The sequence below is a fragment of the Vombatus ursinus genome, unplaced genomic scaffold, assembly GCF_900497805.2.
Source record: "Vombatus ursinus unplaced genomic scaffold, bare-nosed wombat genome assembly UNPS02014809.1, whole genome shotgun sequence".
Taxonomy (NCBI): Eukaryota; Metazoa; Chordata; class Mammalia; order Diprotodontia; family Vombatidae; genus Vombatus; species Vombatus ursinus.
Window position 1 is genome coordinate 2,635,943 of NW_020954587.1, and position 25,505 is coordinate 2,661,447.

Consider the following 25,505-nt stretch of genomic DNA (forward strand, 5'->3'; position numbering starts at 1 on the left):
AATCCTTCAGGGGAAAAAATGGACATTCAGTGAAATAAAGGACTTTCAAACATTCTTGATGAAAAGACCAGAGCTGAATAGAAAATTTGACTTTCAGATACAAGTCTCAAGAGAAACATGAAGAGGTAAATAGGAAAGAGAAATCATAAGAGACTTCTTAAGGTTGAACTGTTTACATCTGCAAAGATGATATTTATAACTCATGAGTCCTTTGTCAGTATTAGAGTAGTTGGAGGGAAAAAAATTATATGTATATATATAGAGAGAGAGATAGATAGAGGGCACAGGGTGAGTTGAAGATGAAGGAGTGATATCTGGAGAATAAAATTAAGGAGTGAGAGAGGATTATACTGGGAGGAGAAAGGGAGAGATAGAATGGGGTAAATTATCTCACATAAAACAGACAAGAAAAGGCTTTTACAGTGGAAGGGAAACAGGGGAAGGTGAGAGGGAATGAGTGAATCTTATTCTCATTCAATTTGGCTTAAGGAGAGAATAACATACACGCTCAATTGGGTATGGAAATCTATCTTACCCTACAGGAAAATGGGGGGGAGGGGACAAGAGAGCAGGAGGATGATAGAGGAGAGGACAGATTGGGGGAGGGGGTAATCAGAAGCAAACACTTCTAAGGAGGGACAGGGTCAAAAGAGAGAATAGAATAAATGGGGGGGGCGGGATAAGATGAAGGGAAATATACTTAGTTTTTCACAACATGACTACTATGGAAGTGTTTTGCATGACTACACATGTATAACCTGTATGGAGTTGCTTGCCTTCTCAATGAGGGTGGGTGGGGAGGGGGGAAGGGAGAAAATTTGGAACCCAAAATTTTAAAAACAGAAGTTTAAAAAAAATGTTTTCACATGCAACTGGGAAATAAGATAAATGTTTTCACATGCAACTGGGAAATAAGATATACAGGAAATGGGGTATAGAAATCTATCCTACAGGAAAATTGAAGGAGAAGGAGATAAGAGAAGGGGGGAGAGATAGAATGGAGGGCAGATGAGGGGTATTCAGAATACATGCCATCTTGGGGTGTGGGGAGGGATGAGATGGGGAGAAAATTTGGAACTCAAAATCTTGTGGAAGTGAATGTTGAAAACTAAAAATAAATTAACTAATTAAAAAAGAAGTTAAAAAAAAGAAAGAAAAATTAGTATATTATTTTCCCCAATTACATGTAAAGACATTTTTTTCAACATTCGTTTTTAAAATTGAATTCCAAATCCTCTCCCTCCCCACCCCCCCTCATTGAGAAGGCAAGCAATTTGTTATAAGTTACACATGTGTAGTCATACAAAGCATATTTCCATATTAGTCATGTTGAAGAAGAAAACATGGGGTCAAATACTCTTATCCACTGTATCACCTAGCTGCCTCTAACTAACTGTTATTATTAGTGAACCAATTTAGACTTGTGAAGTTTCAGAATTCTGTTGTTTTGTAGCACATTGGTAGGTCCACACTCAAATTTCTTCTTCTGTAAAATGGCAGGGTGGGGTACAGGCGGTGTGGAATGGTAGAGTAGATGGCTGCCTTATGCTCTCTTCTGACATTATATCTAAGAGTCTAAGTTTCTCTGTAGTTGAGTAGAACCTACACAAGTTTGTGATCTTTTGACATGGATTTTGAGAACCCACAGTCACCACCATATAACAAAGAAACATAAAATCAACTTTAATGGAGGTTTATATGTCTTTACTCAGATGGTTCCTTGATCACCTCAGTGTGGGTATTAATACAGAAAACTCTACCCACATGGTCCTATCCTCTGTGGTTTTTGTCCATGTTGTCCTTGCAGTCCTCCACAGAAAATCTGCCTAACACACTTGAGACTTTTCTTCCTGATCTTTTTTATATTTTGTAGACACAGATAGAGTGCTAGAATTCATTTCTTATCCTTTGTCCTTGTCTCACAAAGGATCCATCTCTTTTTCTTTTTCTCTTTTATTATAAATTTAGAACATTTGCATTTATCCTGATGGTAGTTGTCAATACCAGATAGATTTGTATTACAGTTTTAAAATTCTGAAGGTAAGGGTTGACACTGAGTTGCTGACATCATCTTAACCACAGAAGCATGACTATGTCACCACAATAAATCAAGAAAGGGCAAGGTTCTGATTCAGACAAGTAAAATGAAATAATTAATTGTCTATAAATGTGTATATAAGTTGCCACCAGGCCTACAGATGAGTTAAAAACTAGGTAACTATCAAAATTTAAATTTAAAACATCAGCAAACATGAACAGTTTAATATGTACAGTAAAACAAATGCAGATTATATATTAATCTGTGGACTTATGTTATATACAATTTCTTTGCCTCCCTACTATATATAGCTTGGGTGATTTTCCCCCTCCATATGATTCAAATTTAACAAGGTAATTCCAACATTGCCCTGTTTGTCTGTACCCCTTGCCTTCTTTTCCAGTCATACATTTCCTAGATAACATCCCTTATGCCTGTCTTTGTGACTAGGTCATCGAGTGACTTATTATTCCTAAAATAGAAATGGGATCTATACTTTATGGAAAGCTATAATAATAGCTTATGTGGTGCTTTATTGTAATAAAAAAAGGACATAATTTTCTAAAATGCTGTAAGATTAGTAGTCTGTTTTATAAGGTGAGGAAGCTGAGGCTTCTTTCTAAAGTATACAAACAAACAGGAAAATATATGCTTTGTGTTATGTTCAGTTAAACTACATTGTGTACTTGTAACTTGTTTGAGGCCATCCATCCCCATTCCATGGAAAAGAAATCTTATGCTTTAGAACTCTGATTAATACAATGGCCATTAAGTGCCTGCCATGTGACAAATACTGTGCTAAATGCTGGGGATACAAGAAAAGGCAAAAGAAGTCCCTATTCTTGAGGAGCTTGTAGTCTAGTTGGGAATACAACATACAAATTACTACCTGTAGATAAGCTACTATGTATGGAATAAATTGGAGATTATAAGCAGAGAGAAAGCACTAGAATTTTTTTAATTAATAAATTTATTTATTTGTTTTTAGTTTTCAACAATGACTTCCACAAGATTTTGAATTCTAAATTTTCTCCCCATCTTTCCCCTCCCCTCACCCCAAGACAGCATATGAATTGATATATGCTCAACATATACATTCATATTAAACCTATTTTCATGTTAGTCATGTTGTAAAGAAGAATTAGAACCAATGGAAGAAACCACAAGAAAGAAGAAACAAAAAAAAAAGAGAGAGAAAACAAGCAATATGTTTCGATCTGCATTCAGACTCCATAGTTCTTTTTCTGGATGTGGACAGCATTTTCCATCATGAGTCTTTTGGAGTTGTCTTAAATCCTTGCGTTGCTAAGAAGAGATAAGTCTATCAAAGTTAGTCATCACACAATGTGGCTGTTACTTTGTACAGTGTTCTCCTGGTTCTGCTCACTTTACTCAGCATCAGATCGTATAAATATTTCCAGATTTTCCTGAAGTCCTCCTGCTCATCATTTCTTATAGCACAATATATTCCATTACATTCATATACCACATTCATATATCCTTTCTTCAACCATTCCTCAACTGATGTGCATCCCCTCAATTTCCAATTCTTTGCCACCACAAAAAGAGCTGCTATAAATATTTTTGTACATGTGGGTCCTTTTCCCATTTGTATGATCTCTTTGGGATACAGCCCTAGAAGTGGTATTGCTGGGTCAAAGGCTATGCACAGTTTTATAGCCCTTTGTGCATAGCTCTAAATTTCTCATCAGTATGGTTGAATCGGTTCACAACTCTACCAACAATGCATTAGTGTTCCAATTTTCCCACATCTTCTCTGGCATTTATCATTTTCCTATTTTGTCATGTTAGCCAATCTGATAGGTGTGATGTGATACCTCAGAGTTGTTTTAATTTGCATTTCTCTAATCAATAGTGATTTAGAGCACTTTTTCATATGACTATAGATAGCTTTAATTTTTTCATCTGAAAACACCTGTCCATATCCATTGACCGTTTATCTATTGGGGAATGACTTGTATTCTTATAAATTCAACTCAGTTCTCTATATATTTAGAAATGAGGCTTTTATAAGAGACACTGGTGGTAAGAATTCTTTCCCAGTTTTCTGCTTCCCTCCTAATCTTGGTTGCAATGGCTTTGTTTGTGCAAAACCTTTTCAATTTAATGTAATCAAAATTACCCGTTTTGCATTTCATAATGTTCTTTATCTCTTATTTGGTCATAAATTCTTCCATTCTCTATAAATCTTACAGGTAAACTATTCCTTGCTCTCCTAGTTTGCTTACAGTATCAGCCAAGAAAGCACTAGAATTAAGAGGGATTGGGAAAGACTTCCTATAGAAGGTGGGATTTTAGTTGGAGCTGGAAGGAAGCCAGGAAAGCCTGATAAGAAACCATGGAACCCGTGATAGAAAGATGATAAGTAGCTCAGGATGTAGAATGAGATATATTTTTGGGTGTGAGCAATGCGGGAGTTGGTTTTGTTCGACTATCTATAATTGGTTTTGCTCTACATTCCGTATTTGTTTCTAGGGTTTTGTCTTTTTTGTTTTTCAGTTGGTGGGAGCAAAATCATAAGAATGCTCATTAATTGAAAAAAAAAGTTATATTGAAAAAGTAGACTTGTTGATAAGTGATGAACTTATATGGGTCTTATATGTTTGGGGTCTAAAACCCAATAAGATAATTTACCCTTTTAGATGAGATAATTGGCCTTTTTAGTCATTTGCTCAGCCAATAGGGGAGAACAGATAGGTTAGGACTGCATCTATGAATTTATTGGTATGGAGAACTCCTGGATAAGAATCCCTGCTTGTCAATGCAGGTTGGCACCTTCTGTACAATGTAGTCTTGGAAAGTGAACCAGAGCACTAGAGGGTTCCTGGTCTGCCTAGGGTCACCCAAGCAGAATGTGTCTAAGGTGACACTTGAACTCAGATCTTTTTGGTTTCAAGGCAAGCTTTCTATCCACTACCCTAACTGCTGCTAATAAAAGAGAAACTCAGATCATTTCTCTTATATTTTAGTCTGTGTTGTTAAATAAGAAATCATTAAGCTAGAAACTTCTAAATATACAAAGTAACATGGTTTTCAGCAAGATCATAATGAGGTAGGGAAAAGACATAGTAATGCTTAGAAAAAAAATGAGGAAAAAAATATTGACTTTTCAGACCCGAGGTACTTCCTTTGAGCCTCTTCTATTACATAAATCCATTTCTGGCATGTTATCTAACTTTATTCCAGGAAACCCTATTGTTATGCTTGATTTCATTTCATGGAAGCACCTCTCCCCAAGCTCAAGGACATTTTAGATGCTGGTTTATCCAAAGTGTCCCTAGGCATCAGTTCCTATGTATTAAAAACACAAAGGAAAATAGTCACTTGTCTCTTTTTCAAGACAAACAAACAAACAAACTCTAAGGGGCAATTAAAAAAAAGACTTATTTAAAGACTTCTTTAGTGGAAGTCAGCCTTTTGAGTGACAATTAAGCTCTGTCTCAGAAATCTTTCTAAGCTGAAAGCTAAATAACCCTAAATCCAAGCCACCTTTTATCAGTATTAAGGATCCTTGTATATATTTTACCTGGATTTAATTCAATTCAGTAAATATTAAGTACCTACTATGTGCCAGGCACTGTTAAGAGCTGGGAACACAAAAGAAGTGAAAAATTATACCTGCCCTCAGGGAACTTAAACTCTAATGGGGGAGATGACATGCAAGCACATATATACAAAGCAAGCTCTGTAGAGGACAAATGAGAAATAATTAACAAAGGGAAGATATGGAATTGGGTAAAGCTTTGTGTAGCAGGTAGGATTTTAGTTGGGACTTAAAGGAAGCTAGGGAAGTCATTAGTGGAGTGGAGGAGGGAGTGCACGTCAGGCATGAGAGAGAGCTGGAGAGAAAGCCCGGAGCCAAGAGTTGGAATGTTTTGTTCATGGAACAATCAGAAGACCAGTATTAGAACAAGTACGTATTGGTATAAGGAGAATGGAAAGGTAGAAGTGCTTTGAATGCCAAACAGAACATTTTGTATTTGCTCTTGGAGGCAATAGGAAGGCAATGGAGTTTATTGAGTGCGAGGTGACATAATTAGACTTGAGTTTTAGAAAAAAAAATCATCTTAGTGGCTGAATGGAAGATGGATTGGGGTAGGGAGAAACTTGGGGCAGGCAGACCCACCAGCAGATTATTGCAATAATCAAGGCCAGAGCTGATAAGAGCCTGCAATAGAGTGGTGGTGGTATCAGGAGAGAAGAGGGCATATTTGAGAGATGTAAAGGTGAAATCAACAGGTCTTGGCAACAGATTGGATATGAGGGGTAAGAGCTTATGAGGAATCTAGAATGACTTCTAGTTTGTGAGCCTGAGGAGGATGGTGTTGCCTTGTGTAGTAATAGGGAAGGGGGAAGCTAGGGGGAAAAATAATAGATTCTGTTTAAGACATTGTTGAGGTCAGAGTTGGAAGAGCTATTCAGGTGTGAAAGAATTCACTTAGACCTTCTCTGTAGCCATTGGTGATGAGTTCAGGGTGGACACCAAGAATGTTGGGGTGCTACCTGAAATCATAAGGAATAGACGTGTGGGTCCTAGTGTCCTGAAAGAATTCACTCAGAGTCTCCAAGTTAAAGAAAGCCATTTATTGGGGTGATGCACCCAAGCAGGCCTGCTCCCCATGAAGCAGAGCCCCAGTGGGCTCTACTCCACGTGGGAGGCAGAGCATAGGCTGCAGGCCCTGCTCCCCTAAGGGAGCTTCCTGTAGGAGGCAAAGGTGGTTAGCTAGGTCAAAGGTAATGGTTTAAATACAATTTTGTGGAATAAGGGAAAGGGAAGGAAAATGAGAAGAGCAAGCATGGCTCCAAAATGCCTAGGATATCAGGTAGTCCAGAGGTGATAAGCATAGAGAACAGGAAAGGGGAGAGAAAGAGTTGTTCTGGAATTAAGGGTGCTTTGTGAAAACACACAGTTAAGTCCACGGTGAGGGCTTCAATGCATATTCTTCTTTGATCACTTTTCTGGCTGGTCACATCCTGCATCTTATCTCCTGTCTCATGTCCAGTTTGCTCCATGTCCTCAAGCACTCTTTTCTATCTCATCAGACATGTTAAATTTAAGATGTTTATTGAACATCGAGTTCGAGAGGGAAAGGTAGATTTGAGAATGATCTGAATAAAGATGGTAATTAAATCCATAGGATCAGAGATTGCAAGTGAATTAGTATAGAGGGAGAAGCAAAGAGGACCCAGGCCAGAGCCCTGGGGAATACCTATGGTTAGAGGATGTGATACAGATGAGGATCCAGCTAAGGAGAGAGAGAAGGAGTGATCAGATAGGTAGGAGGAGAACCAGGAGAGAGTAGTGTCCTGAAAACCTAGAGAGGAGATCATCAATGAGGAGTCATCAAGTGTCTAAGGCTGCAGAGAGGTCAAGGGAAGTGAGGATAGAGAAAAGGCCACTGGATTTGGCAACTAAGAGATCATTAGTGACTTTGGAGAGAGAGTCTCCATAGAATGATAAGGTTAAGAGTCAGTTTGTAGGGGATTTTTAAAAAGAAGGAGAGGAAAGAAGGTGGAGGCATCAATTGTAGACAACCCTTTCAAGAAATTTAACTAAAGAGCTGGAGAGAATAGAAGAGAAATAAGATGATAGTTAGAGGGGATGGAAGGATCAAGTGAGGGGGTTTTTCAGGATAGAGAAGACACAGGTATGTTTACGGGCAGTAAGAAGTGAGTTAGTAGAAAGGGAGAGATTGAAAGTAAGTGATACATGGGGATGACAGAAGGAGCAATTTGTTGGAGGAAATTGGATAGAATAAACAAGTAGTGGGGTTAGCTTTGGTAAGGAACAAGGTCACTGCATCATGTGAAATAGATTATTTCCTTATTGTTACTGTGTTCACCCTCAACCCTCAATGTCTTAGGTAAGAAAAAACCTTTAATATCATTCAGACCCTTACATTTAATAATGACACCCCAATTATTTACAGCTTTCAGTTTGCATAGGTATAAGTTACATTTTCACATCCATTGTCTCATTTCTTAATTCCCTCTGCAAATGAAATTGTACCTGGCACATAGTAGGTGATTAAATAAATAAAGTGCCTACTCTGTGTCAGACACTGTGCTAAGCTTTGTGAGTATAAATAAGAAAAAGAGGCAGTCCCTGCCCTCAAGGAGCTTACCATGTAGTTGAGGAAAACTATACACAAAAGGAATCTGAAAAGAAGAGAGGGAGAGGCACCAGCAGGTATGTGGTTCCTTGGATTCAAACCCCAAAATAGCTACTGATGGAAAACGGAGTTACCAGGAGGGAAGGCTCTTGGGAGGAGTTTAGTGGTCCACCCTCCAGCCTTCCAATCAGAGAGTAGAGGCAACAGGGTGAATTGAGATGTTGAGCATCAAAATCTGAGTCAGTTTTCCTGGTGATGAGATTTCAATTAATCTTATCCTGAGCATGTGGCTCCTTGGAATTAAGCCAAATAGAGCTGCTTTTGATAGGTGCAAGTATTGTCACCTCCAATTTCTAGGACAAATCAAGTCAACATGCATATATTAAGCACCTCATACTGTATGGCAGGTGCTGGGGACAAAAAAAAAGGACAGAAAACAGTCTGTGCTCTCAAGGAACTCGAAGTCTCAGGATACTGAAATTCAGAGAGATTAAAAAACTTGCTTTTTGTCAGTTTGTAAATGGTACTGCTGGGGCTGGAACCCAGATCTTTATATTCTGTACTTCCAATGCTATTTCTAACACCCCATGCTACCCAGCTTATGGTAGTGGCACCTAAATAAACAAAATTTGGAATTATTACTTTTCTCCGTCCTTTATTTCTTAGTAAGAAAAAGTTCAGTGTTGTATTCAAATCTTTGTCTTCACTGAGAAATGAATTCTGTCCGTATGTGGTCAAGCGGTGTCTAGCAGCCAAAGAAAATAGAAACACCTTACATTGGAAGGAAGAGCTTGACTTTTCCTTCCAGCTGGCCAGAGCTTGGCAGACATTACAAGATAGGCTCAGATTATATTCGGTGTCAGAAAATCATAACTTGTGAGAAAGCCATTCCATCATGTTTCTGTGTATTTGAGAGCTGGAGTGGGGAGAAAATATTTGAGATTTTCCTCTTAGAGGCACCTAGGTGGTACAGTGGATAGAGCCCTGGGCCTAGAGTCAGAGAGACTTGAATTCAAATCTGGCCTTAAACATTTACCAGCTATGTGATCTTGGGCAAGTCATTTAACCTCTGTCCACCTCAGTATCTTCAACTAGAACATAGTGACAATAACAGCATCTGTTTTACAGGGTTTTTGTGAGGATTAAATGAGTGAATATTTGTAAAGTGCTTAGCACAGTGCCTGGCATATAGTAGGTACTTAAAAAATTCTTGTGCCCTTCCCTTCTTATTTTGTTTTGGCAAACAAGCAAACAAAGACCCAAACAAATCTTGCTAAAAGACCCCTTCACACATAATTAGATTTAGCCAACTAAATGTGCCTCATTCTTAACTTTAAATGCCATTCTCAGTCATAGAATCCCAGAATGTAGAACCTGAAAGAGACCTTAAACATCTACCATATAGTCTAACATACCCATTTTACAAACAAGGAGGCCAAAATGATTTTCCAAGGCTATATAGCTAGTAATCTCCGGATTCTCTTTTATATGTTCTTTCAATTGCAGACACGCCTCCCATATCCGATGGTTTTCTTTTTCATGGTATAGTGCTCGAAAAAGTGAGGAATGAATGTTGCCTGCCTCACTCCTAATGTTATGTTTTAGTTCTATTGAGGCCCTTTGATTTTATACCAGACATTTCTCTTAATTTGTTCCCCTCACTCACACTGAATACATTAGAGGTCCCTTGTAATAAAGAAAAGGATTTAGCAAAACCAGTAGACCCACTAACCATGTCTGATAGTATGCACCTATCCCCTAATCTCCCTGTCTTTTTTCTGAGAGGACAGAAGGGTCATTTCATCATCACTTCTTTGGAACTGAGATTGGTCATTACAATTAAGTAGAGTTCAATCTTAAATTTAAGGTTTTTGTGTGAAATCGTTGCAAAGGATTCCATGTCTCAAATATGTACTCCAGCAAATGTCTAAAGAGTGCCAGAGCAAATAATGATTAGAAAACCTAAAGAGACATTATAGTTTAAAAAATAAAAAAGCCAGTGCAAACTCAGGTAAACAAGTCTCAAGCTCCCCAGCTTGCACCAGAGATGCTCCAGGGGCCCCTAAAGCCTATTTCTGCATTCAGGAAGAGGAGAGGGAAACTTACTGTATTCTGACCAATAAGCATATTTAAGAACAAAAAACAGAAGATTCCAAACAGAAGAAAAATGGAAAAGCTTTGAAAATTTTAATAGTTTTTTTTTCCCTCTCCCATCAAAGGCAGTGGAATCATGCACTATACTTGGACACTAACACTACAGCTATTATAGAGTTGTTATGTGGCCTTGGGCAAGTCACTTAACCTTGTTTGCCTCAGTTTCCTCATCTGTAAAATGAGCTGGAGAAGGAAATGTCAAACCACTGTAGTATCTCTGCTGAGAGAACTCCAAATGGGGTCATGAAGAGTCACACACAACTGAAAGGACTGAACAACAACAAAACTCTATAGTCCCAGATATATTGATAGAGGAAATAGAAGAGGCCCAAAAGAGAACAAAAATGGCTAAAACAACTGGGTTAAATCAAGTGCATGTAGGCCATACAATTGTGAAGATGTTGAAGGACCTGTATATGAGATATCTTTTGGAGTAGGAGATACTAAAGGTATGGATAAAAAATCTCAGATCTTTTTTAATACTGAAAAAAAGGTAACCAAGAAAACTTCAGTAACCACTGACCTATATAGTCCTTCTTTCCCATCTATACAAAATCTTTTTTGGTAGTCCCCTATGCATGAATCTAGGACAAAGATTCTTAACTAGGGGTCCATAGGATAGATTTCCATGAATATATTTCAAGGAGTATATCAACTTGGATGGAGAAAAAAAATACATCTTTCTTTTTACTGAACTTGAAAATGTGTCATTTCTTTTAATTATGAATTTTTAAAAAACCAAACCATTATTTTGAGACGGGTTCTGTGATAGTACTGATACCCACCAGGGCTTCCCTATGCATTACCCGAAATGTTACAGACTCATGGTTCCCCAGGTTCCCCAGCCCATCCAACAAGGGATTCATTTTCCCTATCCTGGTACCCTCAGGCCATGTTGATGTGTCTTCCTGGTCACCTAGAAGTATAAAAAGCCACATCTATGTCTAGTCCAGCCCTCTCAGACTAGGTGGATGCTCTAAGACCCCAGGAGTTAACATCCTGCCCTGCTGGCCATCTTTCCTTAAGGAGGCTGCATCTACCCAAACTGAAGCTAAGTGGTTAGGGTCTTTACTGATGTCCTTTCTGTGCTATGGCTAAATAAATCCCTTTTATTAACTGTTTGATGACCTATGAGTGCTTCATTTCATCCCAACTTCAACTTGAAATAACAGGGTGCCATCTTTTGTCCAATTAAGGGATCAGGTAGTTCTTTGCAGTAATGGACCACATCTTTACCATTTCACAATTAGCTGAAAGACATGGAAAATATAAGGTCCCATTATGTAAGGCCCCATTGTGCTGATTGTTGCTTACAAGAAAGCATTTGATTTGGTAGGGGAAAAAAATGTGATCTTGCACTCTCTTTTAAAGAAGGTGTTTCTCATCGTTATACCAAAATCATTTAACTGCAGAAAGAAGCCATGTTTAAGTACCATTTGACAGTAAACATCAGATGAAGCATGAACAGGAAGATTGTATGTTCATCCAAGGTGTTTGCCATTGTGATGGAAGAGGTCAGTTTGAGAGGAGCTTTCCTGTGGATGGTAAACATCCCTCCAGATGCTTCTGTTTGCTGATGACATTGTGGCAATTTCATCAATACCCAGAATATTGCAGAGCTACCTCACTTAAAGAAGTTTGGCCTGACCATGTAGGAAGGAAAGATTAAGTGGATGTAGAATGTTTATTGCCCAAATTTCAACAAGTTTTCTTTGGACGCTACATATATCATATATATATATATTACATATATATATATATATATATAAATAATTGGAACAGTTCATATGGATGGAGAGTTGGGCCCAGAGATGAATGAGAGAAAGAAAGAAAACTAGATTGCTTTTGGGCAATTGCAAAGCTCTTTATTTATCCCAAGCAACCCATGAAAGCATACGAAGGGAAGATGTTATCTGCGTTCAGAGAAAGGCTCATCTTTTAAATGGTAACCTTTTGCCAGTTCTTCTTTTTGGCAGCAAGAAATGGGATGCTTTTCCTGGAACTAGAAATGAGCATTTTATAGGGAAAAGTACATGGAGGGCATGAGCGGTTTGTAATATAATAACAAAAAAGAAGCAACAAAGAAGAAGATCAAAAAATTTCATCAGTGAATTTTATGATAGGAAGAGGAGATGGATTATGTGGCAAGACCAAGGATTACAGGTAGACAGTCAAAAGTACTCTATTGCTACCTACTCTCACAATGTTAAGTGAAAACAAGATAGGCCTCCAACATGACAGATGAAACCCTTTGTGGTGAAGTTTCAGAAGGACTTGGTAAAGAGTTGCACAGAATTGATGGGCATAAAATACAGCCTGAATCACTGGAGGGAGTTCTTGAAGTAATGAGATGGCAGATACATTTAAGTATTGAGTCTCCTCTTGCTGTATTACTTTTTTCCTGTTTCCATTCTAATTTGCTGCTTCTTCTCTTAGGATGGAAAACTATTTAAACAAATTGTGGGTAGCATTCAATGGAAAATAAGACTCTGAGAACCTGGAGGACTCTTCTTCTTTAAAAAAAATACTATTTTATTTTTTCCAATTACATGTAAAGACCTTTTTTAATATTCATTTTTTAAAAATTGCATTTCAAGTTTTCTCCCTTTCTTCTCCCTAAGATGGTAAGCAATTTGATATAGGTTATATATGTGCAATCATGTAAAACATATTTCCATATTAGTCATGTCGTGAAAGAAGAAACGGACCAAAAAGAAAAAAAAATCTAAAAAGTGAAAATAGTATGCTTTGATCTGCATTCAGACTCACATAAGTTCTTTCTCTGGAGATGGATAGCATTTGGCATCATGAGTCCTTTGTAATTGCTGAAGGACTTTCAATGAGTAGAATGCATGAACTTGGTGCCAGGTATTTTGAATGCTTTGAGAGCTCTTTCCTCGTTAATTCTTGTTTCTAGATTGTGTTCTGGACAATTGAGCTTGCTAGATACTTGTCCTCTAGATTATGACCTATGTTTGTAATAATGTAATCATAACAATGCTCTAAGATCTGAAATTGCTTTCTGAGTCATGAATGAACACTAAAAATAGAAGGCACATAATGAAACTTTTAAGCAAAGTACTTTACATTTAAATTTCTTAAAACTGCCATATATATTCTATCTAGTGATCCCAGATTCTACTAAGACTCTGCTCTGATATTTCATCATTGTTTGATGGTGAACCTGGGTTTTTGAAGACTACCATAGGAAAATGCAAGCCAAGCTATGTTCTACCAAATTGGAAAGGCTTTGAGTACAGTTTTTGGCAACATTACTGTACCTTCTTTCTAAGAACTAGCATAAATGCAGAAAGGTTCTTCACCAGATGATTTGGGGTAGGTGGGGGAGAGACAGGAAAAAGGAGAATAGGGATAATAAGTTAGTCAACTAAGGCATAGAAAGGTCAACAAGTAACTAGAAGAGGTACCTACATGGATAAAATCATAGATGTTTTTGTAATATTCAAGTTTGTGTGTTGACATCAGGGGAAATTATGTGTGTGTATATATACATGTATGTGGCAATTAGCCAGCCACACTCCATTCTTTAACTTTTTTTTTAGAGAAACAGGAATTACTTTCTTCTGCTTTCAAGGATTCTTTAACTGAGTGGAGTAGGCCTTTATTTGTGACCTTACCAAGATTCCAGCGTTGATGGTGTGACAAAATATGCACCCATTTAAATTGTGTTTAAAACCATTGTTTTACACTCCTCTAATTTTTCACTCTTATACATTAGTTGATCTTCTCTGAAGTGTTTAAGAATCTTAAAAAAATGAAAAAAAAATAAAAAATTTTAAAAATCTTAAAATGTTTATTCTGAGTAAATCCTTAATGTATTTTCATGCAACCAACCTAGCCACCTTCCTCCTGTTCTTCACATAAATTATTTGGTATGTTGCACTTCATAAACAAATAATAGTAAGGTGGCAGTGCATCTCGATGGCCTACTGGATAGAGCTCTGGGCCTAGAGTGAAGAAAACTTGAGTTCAAATGCAGCCTCAGAAACATTTAGTTTCCTCATGTGTAAAATGGGGATAATAATAGCAGCTACCTCTCAGGTTTGTTGTAAGGATTAAAGGAGATAATACTTGTTAATTTGTGCCTCGCACAAAGTAATTACTATATATATATCGTATCATATTTTTGTTATTGTTGTTGAGTCATTTCAGTCACGTCCAACTGTTTGACCCCATTTGGGGTTTTGTTGGCAAGGATACTGGAGTAGTTTGCCATTTCCTTCTCCAGCTTATTTTACAGATGAGGAAACTGAGGCAAATGGGGTTAAGTGACTTGCCCAAGGTCACACAGCTAGTAAGTGTCTTGAGTGCCAGATCTGAACTCAGGTTTTCCTGCCTCCAGGGCCAGTGCTCTATCAACAGTGCCACCTAGCTGCCCTCCTACCTTATATCATTACATAATTTTTTTCATAATATATAATAGAAAGTATATTATAATACCATTAGAAAATTTTTATTATTATTACACAGAGGCAAGAGCTCTGTTGATTTGAGAAACCCAGGCTTGAATCTTGATACTAATTGTATGACCATGGGCAAGTTACCAAAAAGTTTTTGCTTGTTAGCAAAAAGAAAACTTATTAAAAAAAAAAAACCAAAATAAAACATTTAGCTATACACATAATGTGACCAGATCATCCTGAAAGTATTTCTCTTAATAGGAACTCTTAACCTGTCTGAAGATCAATTTTCCCATCTTTAAAATGGGGATAATAATATAGTTACAAAACTTACTTTTGTAAGTAATTGCTTATAGGGTTGGTGTAAGGATTAGATGACATGGCATGTGTAAAGTACTTTGTAAATACTGAAGCACTCCATAAATATCAGTGATATTATTAAAATGGGGAAGGCTTTAAGGAGCTATTGCAGTAACTTTTAAGGATTTATTGGTTGTCCTGATCTCTGCTCAAAACAAAATGTTGAAATAAAAAATCATTGAATCAAAAAAGCCATAGAATGAGACTAGTAAAGCACAAGTGAAGACTTTTTGTCAAGTGGAATAAATGATCTTTGAGTAAGAAGAATGAACCTCTTTTTTTTTTTTTCACATTTTATTGGGGGGGCAAAAGTGGATTAAATGTTTGAAATCTTTTAAAAAATTACATAGAACTAGAAAATCATCAACAAATATGAGCATTTCCACGTATAAAGAAGGCCAGAAAAAGATTATATATAAAATTATTATAAATAACTTTAAAAAATACATACATTAAACTTAACATGGTAGGACCAATTGCCGTGTTACCTTCTGAACTTCCGTTTTTTCTCTTCTGGATATTTTAAAAAAATATTTGTTAATGCTTTTATCTCTTTTATTTGCATCACTACTTCTCCTGCGTAACCCTCCTTCCCACTCCCTGTCCTGAAAAATGACAATTCTTCTTAGTTTAAAAAAAAAAAAGCATAATCATTGTGCTGTAGTGGTAATGTTTGAAAATGTATGCCTTTTCTGTGCCTCCAGTCCCCCACATCTCTTAAACAATAGAAAACATGTCATCAGATTTTTGCAAGTTTTGCTGCAGACATTTTCCCCTGTTACCTATTTCTTTTAACTGCTTTAGTTTTGTGCAAAAACTTTTTATGTTATTTTAATCATTTGTGGTTCTCTGTATCTTTTATTTCTTCAAGATTTTTTCTCCTATCCATAGTTGTAAAAGGTGTCTCCTTCCCTGCTGCTCAAATCTATTTATGGTATGATCTTTTATAATCTATTTCATATATCTACCAGGAGCTTTTTAAGATAAATGGTGTGAGATCCTAATCTAAGCCTAATTTCTCCCTAACTGCTTTCTAGCATCCCAGCAGATTTTGTTAAATAGTGAGAACAGATAGTAGTTGGGGTCCTCAGGTTACTGAAGTCTGTGCTTCTCATATTCAGTTGCTTCTGGATCTTGTGTACCTAATGGGTTCAACTGATCAACTTTAATCAATTCTTTAAACTAACACTAAATTATTTGGATGTTTTCTGATTTATGGTGTAGTACTCCTAGACCTTCTTCCTTAAAACTTTTTCTTCTTGAAATTCTTGACTTTTTGTTCCTCCAAGTAAATTGTGTTATAATTTTGTCTAGTAAAAAGTGTTCTGTAATTATATTAATTTAATTCTTGTTTGTATCTTGCTATCTACTTTCCTTATTGAGTTGATTAACTTCCTTCAACTACTTAGATGCTATATCATTTGAGATAGGTAGACAGACAGACAGACAGATAGATATAGATTATTTCATTACCTGTGGTATATTTTTAACCGAAAGTTCTTCACCTGGGATCCATAGAGTCTCCATGTGTATAGATTTCAGCAGAATACATTAATTTGGATAGAAAAAAAATTATTTTTCTTTATTTTTTTATTGACCTCAAACTGAAAGTTAACATTTCTTTCAATTTTGAATTTTTGAAAAAATATTCTAAGGAGGGGTTTATAGGCTTCACAAGATGGCCAAAAGGATCCATACCAAAAAAAAGTTAAGAACCCATAATTAAAGTATAATGTAGTTTCCTTATTAATCTCTTTTAACTATGTCTATTTTTAGCGTTGCCTTATCTGAGATCGTGATTTTCTCCCCTGCTTTTTTTTTCAGTTCACCTAAGGCATCCACGCCCATATTTTACACTCAGTGAATATTTATTTTTCTCAGGTATTTCTTATAAATAGCTTGTTGTTGGATCGTGCTTTTAAATCCATCCTGCTATCTCTTCTGTTTTATGGGTGAATTCATCCCATTCACATTCATAATTGCATTTTCATTATGTTAAATTTTCATTTCCCTCTGTCATATCCAAATACTTCTCCCCCCCCCTTTGCCCTCTCACCGCCTTAATAAATGACAAAGTGGCAAAAGAGAAGGAAATGTCATTGACACTAGTAATCTAAAATTGAAGTAGTTTAATCCCACTCCATTGCCCTTCCTCTCTTGAACTAGTTCATTTCCTGATTACTGGTTCTTATACTTTGTTTTTCTCCTTTTGGTCCCCCCTTTATGATCCATCCTGAAAGGGTAGTTTGACTTCTAACCATTCACTTTCCTTCTCTTACCTCCCTCTTAAACTGCCATCATCTCTCTCCCTGTCTCTACCTGTTTTCCTGATTAGTTGAATTTATCTGTTCACCAGATTTTGTGTGTTCAATCTTTCTTTGCCTGGTTCAGATGAGAGTGCTTGTCTCCCTCTATTCCCTTCACTATGTTTGTATATTTCTCTCCTATACCACAATTATAAGGGGAAAAAAGATAAATTTCTCCTACTTCTTCCTCATTTGTTCTCTAGTCTGTTTCTTTTCCCCTCTCTTTTTTCTTCTTATTTTCTTCATTTCTTTTAAAAACATATAGTATGGGGCAAATCAGTCCCCAGCCCCTTTATTACTTTTTTTTTAATCTCTGTGATCCTAGAAAACAGTGAAGTTCTGAGGAGATACTTGGCCCTGTTCTTTTTGTAGCTTGGAAACTGCTGCTGCCACAGGATGAATTAGGTGCTTAAGAACAGGCTCTCAACTGGAATTTCTGGTTTATGGGTATCTCTTGGTGGTCCACAGTGAATTTTTGCCTTGCTCCTTCTCTATGTCATTTTCCTCCCATCAATCAGTAGTTGACTCTTTCTCCCTGCTATGTATGGCCCTGTCAGGCTCCATTATTTACCATGTTGTAGTATACGGCTTTGGCTCAGGCTGACCTAGTTTTAGAGCCTCACAAGTTGACTTCAGGCTTTTTTATGGATCCCTGGTGCGCATGCTGCCAGAGAACTATTGTTGCAGTGTTGTTGGCCTGACTCAAATTGTTGTAGCTGCTCGGGGTCAAGATTGGACAGAATGAGATTAAGAACATCCATCAATTAGCAAAACCGGGGTGAGAAGGTTATCTAGGTGCTAGCAAGGAAAAGATAGTCAACATGAACATAGACTTGAATTGATGTAGCTTAGCTTCCCTGCATCATGTTGGTCTACCAGTCAGAAGCCAGAAAGGGGAACTGTTGAATCTTCATATGGGGACTTTTTGTATTTGGCCCACCAGAAACCTGTGTCAATGGCCTGAAACTTCATTCTTTGAGGTAGTTAAGTTTTGAGCGCGGTGTCAGTATTTTAAAGAAAATGTTAAGCTAGTGTACATGGCACATGCTGCTCCCATTGCTCCCCACCCTGTGGTTGCAAGGTCTTAAAGGTCTTATAATTAACTTTCTGCCGCTCAGTTGCTTTAGGCACTTTACAGAACAACGCTCATCCTGGGAATGTGAGAAGGTTGTCACAGGCTGCACTGGAGGAGGTAGAGATAAACTGAAATGTAGGAGAAAATGAAGAAAATAAAACAATTATTAAAAAAAAAAAGGCAATGTAACAGTTCACTGAAGGAGGCACAGACCATGTAGGAGAATTAATACCAGAAGGCCCAATGTTTACTTCTCCTCTTTGGAAGGATCAAGTGCCAGATCTTAACAGTTTTTTCATAGATGGTTATTTATTTTGCTCATCACACATAGAATTCTTTTACAGCAAGGGTTCTCTTTTTTCCCTTTCAATTACATGTATAAACAATTTTTAACACTGTTTTAAAAAAATTTTGGGGTTGCAAACTCTCTCCCTCCCCTCCCTGAGACAGTAAGCAGTTTGATATAGGTCATATATGTGCAATCATACAAAACATATTTCCATATTAGTCATTTTGTGAAAGAAAACCCAGACCAAAAAACCCACAAAAAATTAACAAAGTAAAAAATAGCGTTCTTCAATCTGCTTTCAGACTCCATCAGTTCTTTCTTTGAAGGTGGACAGCATTTTTCATCATGAGTCCTTTGGATCTATTGCTGAGAATAGCTAAATCATTTGCAGTTCATTGTTGTGCAATATTGTTGTTACTGTGTATAATATTCTCCTGGTTCTGCTCACTTCACTTTACATCAGTTCATGTAAGTCTTTCCAGGTTTTTCTGAAATCATCCTGCTCATCATTTCTTATAGCACAACAGTATTTGATTAGAATCATATACCACAACCTATTCATCTGTTCCCCAATTGATGGACATCTTTTCTATTTCCAATTCTTTGCCACTACAAAAAGAACATATATGTATGTATATATGTAAGTATGTGTATATATACATATATACATACACACACACACACATATACATATATAGAGAGAGAGAGAGAGAGAGAGAGAGACAGAGAGAAAGAGAGAGAGAGAGTAAATAGGCCCTTTTTCTTTCTTTCTTTCCTGGTGTGTGTGTGTGTGTGTGTGTGTGTGTGTGTTTTAATCTCTTTGAGATACATACCTAATAGTATTGCAGTATGCACTTTCATAGCCCTTTCAGCATAGTTCCTATTCATTCTACAGAATGGTTGGATCAGTTCACAACTTTACCAACAGTACATTAGTGTCCCAATTTTCTTACATCCCCTCCAATATTTATCATTTTCCTTCTTGTCATATTAGCCAATCTGATAGGTGTGAGGTGGTACCTCAGAGTTGTTTTATTTTGCATCTCTCTAATTAATAGTGATTTAGAGCATTTTTTCATATGACCATAGATAGCTGTAATTTCTTTTTCTGAAAACTGCCTGTTCATGTCATTTGACCATTTATCAATTGGGGAATGATTTGTATTCTTATACATTTGACTTAGTTTTCTATATATTTGAGAAATGAAGCTTTTATCAGAGACACTTATTAAAAATTATTTCCCAGTTTTCTGATCTTAGTCAGCAAGGGCTCTGAAACCTGGGGCATGTCTTTATATTTGGTTTTGTTTATAATCCTAAGTATTTTATCTTATGCATTTAAAAACATTGTTCTGTGAAAGAGTCCATAGGTTTCACCAGGCTGCTAAAGGGAGGCTGTGATACAAAAAAGGTTAACAAACTCCTCTACTAAGGCATCTTTCTGAGAATGTGCCTTATGATCAAAATATCTTTTAGGGGCAGGTAGGTGGTGCAGTGGATGGAGCACCAGCCCTGGAGTCAGGAAGACCTGAGTTCAAATCCAGCCTCAGACACATGACACTTACTAGTTGTGTGACCCTGGGCTAGTCACTTAACCCTGATTGCCTTACCAAAAAAAAAAAAAATCTTTCAGCGTGAGATATTTGAAAAATGTGCTTAACATGGAGCAAGCAGAAATTTGGGATGCAAATTTCCTCTGTCATGAGATGTGGCTATGGTAAAGTAACATCCCTCTGAACCTCAGTTTCCTCATTTGCAAAGCAGAGATAACACCTACCATTTCTGTGTCACATGGGCCTTATAAGCATCAAATCAGATTTGTGAACAGCTTTGTAAACACTATATTAATATCAGTTATTATTATGTTATTTAAAATATTCATTGCAGGATACAAAGGGAGATTTCTTCCTGAGATTATTTTGCAGACCAGTAAAATATCAAAATTCACCTTCTTGGATGGCTCTGTTCTCAGTACAACACCTCTTAACAGCTCAGGAAGCAGGAACAGGAAACTGGGAGTGGAAGGAGCTACAGGCAGGAAGGAGGAGGAGTCAGCTTCTCCTGTTTTAAAGTTTTAAGAAGTAAAGACCTTTGATAGTACTTCTTAGAAAACCAGTCAAAATTTGCCATGATCAGTTGGTTAGAAAACATGGATCTTCATTCTGATTACTTTTCATAAATGTTCTGCTCCGGTGGTGAAACAGAAATCAGGAGATTTCTGGGGAGAAAAATAAGAATTTTTAAGTATTTTAAGCTGCTCCTTTCTTCTAAAATTATATTCTGGTAATTATGGCTATGGTTAATGTAGGATCCTGTTATATCTACAATCAAGTTTCATGGATACATTCAAATTCAAAATTATGCACCATAAATCTCATTTTTAAGTTTTAATAACATAGTTTACATAGAGCAAATGACCCCTTTAAGCTGTTTATTACTTTTTGTTTATTTCTTGACTGCTATACAAACCTGCAGATCAGTAGATAATTTGAAGCTGAAACATAGATGTACTTTCCATTTGGAAAAAAAAAAGAGGTGATTTGCAAAGTAATTGCACTATGAACAGAAATGAGAAAATCAGGAGGTTTAGGGGGCAAAGATGTTGAGTTTGAGGACTTGGCTCATAATAGGTAGATATTTCCAGGACTTGGGAGAGAGGTCATAGCAGGGTATATAAACTGGGGAATCATTTATCCATATGACACCTTTCATCCTCCCTATATTAATCTGTTGCTACTGTTGATTCTACCTTTGTAACATATCCCAAATATTTCCTCTTTCCTCCTTTGATACTATCACCAACCACACTGGTGCAGGGGCTCCTTGCATCCCACCCAGACTTTAATGTCATCTTCTGGGTTTCTCCGTCCCTTAAGTCTCTCCTCAGCTACCAAGATAATCTTCCTAAAGCACAGGTCTGATCATGTTGCACCCCTACCTGCTCCTAGTCAATAAATCACAGTGGTTCCCTATTAAACCGTGTGATCAAATATAAAATCCTCTCTTTGTCCGGTAACTCCTTCATTTCCTGGCCTTTTATTGCCAGTCCAGTCCTCTTGCACATTACTTTTATGCTTTTATGATCCAATGATACTGGCCTCCTCGCTATTCCTGGTACATGACACTATATCTCCTGAATTGATAATGCGTTTTCATGGAAGTAGAGATTTTGAGGTACTTCTTTTGAGTTCTTTTGTCTAAAGAGTTTCTATTCTCCCTTATAGATCTTACCTCTTGGCCTCCTCTTTTTTCTGATATGCCTTGCTCTTTATTGTTGTTTAGTCATTTCAGTTGTGTCTAACTCTTTGTGACCCCATTTGGGGTTTTCTTGGCAAAGATACTCTAGTGTTTTGCCATTTCCTTCTCCAGCTTATTTTACTGATGAGGAACCTGAGGCAAGCAAGGTTAAGTGACTTGCCCAGGGTCATCCAGCTAGCTAGTGTCTGAGGCTGGATTTGAATTCAGGAAGATAAACCTTTCTGACTTCAGGTCCCATGCTCTATGCACTGTACTGCTTAGCTGCCCCGCCTTACTCTTAGAGATACCAATTTCCACAAGTGACTGAGAGGCTGTTGACCCATGAAAGAAATCTTTCAGTGCCCCAGAATATGTAGTTCCTTGTTCATCTTTACCCTCCCCTCGGTCATTTTCCCTCTCATTTGCCTCAAAATCTCTTCCCTCTTTCCATGTGCTCCTACTCTTAGGGTGTCAGTTTCCCCTATGAGCTCTGATTCCTTGTCTCCTGAGGCAGGATGAGTGGTCTCCCTGAGTACCAAAGCCCTGCAGATAATACCCATAAGTCCCTACCTCCCTTTATAGAATTTGCCCATAGGGTCATTTCTCAGTAGTACCCAATGACACCATTAAAATAAGTTTTCCCTCCTTTTTCAGGCCCTCCTTTTACCTCACTCATTCTCCCATGAGTTCCTTCCTGAGCAACAACAGCAGTTATTTTCCCTTTATTGTTAGTTTTTGACTTGATTAGGATACAATTTATACTCCCCTCTTTTTTTTCCTCCTTTCCTTCATTTTATGTGCCCTTTCATTTTTTAATTTGGGCAACTGGGTGGCACAGTGCATAGAGTGCTGGGCCTTGAGTCAGGAAGACTCATCTATCTTCATGAGTTCAAATCTCACCACCAATACTTACTAGCTGTTTGACCCTGGAAAAGTCACTTAACCCTGGTTGCCTCAGTTTCCTTATCTGTAAAATGAGCTGGAGAAGGAAATTGCAAATCATTCCAGTATCTTTGCCAAGACAACCCCAAATTGGGTCACAAAATGTTGGACACAGCTGAGACAACTGAACAACAACAACAAATTTTGTGATTTAGTACCGCACAAAAACATTGATTCACATGTAAGCAGGTTATTGTAAGGTTTTGATCTGAGAAGTTCCAGGTTTAAATCGTCACCCTCACTTCTATTTAACTTCTGTTTTCACCATTGTCTCCTTGTGTACATTTAGAAACAATTTTTTTAATGGGCTCTCTGTTCCTTTGTTGTCAGTTGTCTTTGGTTACTCTGTTTGTTTGCTCCTCTTGTATTTCTGTTGTCTGGTATACATGAGAAGCAAATAATTTCTTCCAGTTTTCTTTATAGGAATGTTTCAAATGACTTTTTATTTTGAGCACCCATTTATTTTCATTTATGGTTAGATTCAGATTTGTGGGATGGATTACCTTGGATTACATCTTGAGCTCATTAGAATCTATAACTCAATTTCCTCCTCTAATTTCTGGGAAAGAGTACAAAATAGTCTTGTGTTTTTCAAATTTCCTTTTCTTTATCTTTGAAGGTCTTTTTCCTGGTTACTTGCAAAATTTGTTGTTTGCCGGTGTAATTGCTAAATTTAACCATTATATGTCTTAGAGTTTGCTATATGGGATTTTTTCCCCTAGATATGATATGTGGGTTCTTTCTCTTGTCTTCTGCATTTAGGAATTCTGGGCAATTTTCTTGTATTATTTCCTGAATTGGAATATTCAGGGTTTTTTTTTTTAACATATCATAATCTTCTGGAAGACCTGTAATTCTTAAATTCTATGTACACAGCCCTTCTTGGAGGTCAGTTTGTTTTGCTTGAATGGAAATCATGCTTTTTTTTTTTTTAATGTTTTTTGCTTCTCTTCTAACTTGTCTTTTACTTCCATGTATTTTCATTCCCAATCAGTTATCTTCCTGGTTGTTTCTTCTGTGAGTCTTGCTACTGTGGATCACATTTTCCTATTCTGCCAGTTATTTCTGCTGTGTGGGCTGTAAATTCTGCTTTCACAATTTTTGTTTCTTTTTTAAACTATCCAGGAACATCCTGCTCTTTGTGTTCCATCTCCTCTTCAGAATCCATAGTGTTCTCCTCATCAGGTGTTGATTCATTTTCTTTAGACTTGCAACACTAATTCAAAGAACCCTGATCTCTTTTCCCTGATCTGGAGTTCATTTCCACTCCTGTTATTACTGTCTTCCCTATTGGTTTACCTGCTTATGGTAAAGGTTTTTAATTGAGTTTTCTTCCTGAAGTACTTGGTAATTTCAGTCTTTTTTGTTTATTTTCCCCTTTTACTCACTTTATCACATTCCATTCCCTTTGAGGGGATTTTCCCTGGGGGCTAAATTTCAAAGCTGTCTCAGCCTCCTTCCCTGCTAGCCAATTCATGTTAACCAACCTAGGTTTCTGCCCCAAGTGACTCCTGGGAGGACAGATGTGGCCCCAGCCTGGTGCTTTTGGAGAACCACAGAGTCCTACATACATGTCCTGTTCTGGTTCCCTCTTTTCCAAAGTTCTCTGACTTACATCATCAAGTGATACCACTTCTTGCTATTGTCACAAGCCAAGCTGCTGTTTGGAATTCAGTGGCACTAGACTGAGGTGGAGAGTGGAATACAAAGCTGAGTTCTGTTGCAAGTGCATGGGCCACATAATGTAGCCTTGCTCCTGAGAGGGAGGGAGAAGGCATTTTGGGAGTTGATCAGGATTAGAGATCAACCTTATCTGCTCTTAGTGAATTCGCCTTGTTTGGGTTCTTGGTGTCTTTGTCCATGGAAATAGCTAAAATTGCTTTATGTCTGGTGCATGATTTCTATTTTGGAGAGGTTTGAGAGGTTGTGAGGATCAGAAAAAATAGTTAATTTACCCAGAAGTAGAATCGATATATTTTCATTTGTTGTCTCTTTGTCTCTGCCTCCTGGCTTACTTCAAGTAACAGATAAAATCCTACTTCTGCAAGAAGACTTTTCTTGTTCCTCTTACTGCTACAGTCTTCCTTGTGAGGTTGCCTACAATTAACCCTGTATATATCTTGTTTGTACCTCGCTTTTTACATGTTGTCCCCCTCAGGAAGACCTGAATCCAAATCCTGCCTGACACATCAATCCTGGGCAAGTCACAAACCATTTTGCCTTAATTTCCTCAATTATAAGGTAATAACAGCAGGACCCTCACAGGATTATTGTCAGCATCAAATGATAGTATTTGTAAAGAGCTTAGTAGTGTCTGGTTCATAGTTGGTGCTATATAAATGCTTATTCCTTTCCTCTTCTCTGTTAGGTAGTGAGCTCCATCAGGGTAAGATCTGTTTTTGCCTTTCTTTGCTGTGCTGACTTAGCACATTGCCTCAAACATAGTAAAAGTGCTTGTTGAGTTGTGAGCTCCTGGAAGGCAGGGACTGTCTTTTAACTCATTTCATGTCCATAGCTCTTAAAACGGTGCCTGGCACAAATTAGGTACT

General features: G+C 37.4%; 1 protein-coding gene across 1 annotated transcript in view; it reads left to right on the top strand.

The window, feature by feature from the left end:
- PRRG1 (proline rich and Gla domain 1) overlaps positions 1 to 25,505 on the top strand; it is a 115,396-nt gene that overhangs the window by 51,047 nt on the left and 38,844 nt on the right. The window lies entirely within an intron of this gene.